The following is a 2403-nucleotide window of genomic DNA, read 5'->3' on the forward strand; positions in this document are numbered from 1 at the left end:
ATCCCACAGGTGAAGGCATACTGTCTGGTATACTGTCAGTGCTAAGATTGTTTTTTTTTTTTTAAGAAATTAGTTTAAAAAATGCAGAGAAGACTCAATAATACCATAGCTCTTTGCAAACATAGTTTAATAAACGTTACTGAGTGTTTACTTAATCATATTATTTCTCAGTGAAGTGGCCAAATATATTCTAGGTAAGTGTAAGAGATACCTTCAATCATCTTCCTATCTCAGTCAGTAGAAAAACAAAACTACATGAACTCAGTAATAAAATTTTTAAGCCTGATGGATAACTTTTTATACAAAAACTCATAATGTTCTTTTGCATTGTTTTCAAAATCTTTTGAGTTTTATTGTTCTTCAATAAGGAAATTATTTACTCACTAGGTAAATAAAACAGATCAGACACCGTAAAGTTTATGGTATTAAGACTGGAGTTTTGTACATCTCAGAAGTGTATTAGATAATTTTCATTACTAACTAGTAAATCCAATCACTAATTTCATGATGAATGTTATGTAACCTCTGACAGAATAAAGCTGTAAAGAAAAAAAATCTGATTCTTCTTCTGGCTCCATAGGATTTTATGGCCAAATTTTCCAATACAGGATTCAGCATGAGCCTCTCTGTGACAACAGTGGCTTTGCCTGTTCTTACTGTGTCCTACACTGACCTGAAATTATCAGGTCAATCTTTGCTGTGGGACATTTTAAAATATGTACAAAGTAAGAACAATAACATTTTACCTTCACTTCCCAAAACTGACGCAAAAAATTACTGATTACTATATTATGCATTATATTTTTTCAGTGAAGAATAGAAATACCATCATGACTAAGTAAACAAATGATTACTTTGTGAAATCATAGTATAACAAAATGACAATACATATGCCATTATAAAGAAAAAGAAGAATAAAAAAGAAAACTGGAGGAGGGCTCTCACAACCAATGTGTTACTCAAGTCAGTTTACTGTATAAACTCTCAATTTTGAGGAAGTGCACCACTGTGTCACATGGGTATTGCTACTTGGCTCACTCTGCATGCTAAGCAACATTTAAGAGACAATTTATACAGATGGGAAGCAGATGGGGCGTTTTAGCTGGCGAGATCATAATACTTATATTTCATGATGTGTCTAATGCTAAAAGAATCATTTCATGATGACAGTATCATACTTTTTGTTATTATGAAAAACAATGGTAACACAATAATAATGATTTTACAGTTGCCATTAAATTCTGCACTTTCCTGTGTAGTAACCTGATTGTGAGTACTGACCTCCAGCAGCTCTTAAGTGCTCAGACTTGTGTCTCACTATGTATGACCTTGCTTGACCTTATCCGCCCCACAGAGGATATGGCACAAAGGTATTTGAAGCAATGACACATATCCGACCAAAGGAATTCAAAACCTGTGATCTTTGACATTAAATTTTCTCATAAAGGATCCATATCTATATCTGTAACTCCTTTGCCAAAATATTTTGTTTGATGACCCTGTAATTCTCTTAAGGACTGACATTTTACTAATATGTCATTAGCTACAGAATTAGCAAGATTATCTTCTTATGCCAAAAGATCCTTATTTATACTTCTGATCATCTGTTTTTCAGAAATTTCCTCAAGCCTAAAGACAATTTCCTGCATCTCTCTCCCCTGGTCGGATATTTATTCAACTAGACTACATGAGAACATTCTGAACTACGTCAGCTTTATATTACGTCACATCTTCTGTACAAAATATAAATGATTATAGGTTTGAAATGGGCTTAGAAAAATTCACCTTGAGATTCCTATGAAATATGAGATAGTTAGTATGAAATAATTTAATAGCACACAAAAAATAAAAGGGGCTTTGATGTGATGATTACATGCAACAAAAGTGAAATCATATTTTACAAGTAAATAAAAGCTTTGATAAAACAATCATACAGTTCATAAAAAAATCATCTGAACTAATCTAACACTGATCACTATATACATCCTGAAACTTAAAAGTAATTAATTATGGATATTTGCTTTAGAGTTTAGTTTTAAAACCCAAATGAAATATCAGTTATTCCACATGACTTATGTTAGCTATGTATACATTACACATATTTTGATATATGACACACATTGCATGCTGCAACGGATATTAAACACAACGGCTTATGAGGTAAGTAGTCGAGGAGAAAGGTATATATCTAATGAACAGTTATCAAAACTGCTGACTTATACATGCAATCATGCCAGAGCATGTCTCTTAAAGCAACAACTGCAGTGATTAGATTTGTTTGTTATACTGCTGGGCAAGCTAATGGAAACTATAAATTACTGCTATACAGCTTACACCCAGACTAATTTTGTTTAGGGTACATCACTGAGTCTTTCCTTCTGTAATCTTCTTTCTCTTCCAATC

The sequence above is a fragment of the Penaeus monodon genome, chromosome 22 (assembly GCF_015228065.2).
Source record: "Penaeus monodon isolate SGIC_2016 chromosome 22, NSTDA_Pmon_1, whole genome shotgun sequence".
Lineage (NCBI taxonomy): Eukaryota > Metazoa > Arthropoda > Malacostraca > Decapoda > Penaeidae > Penaeus > Penaeus monodon.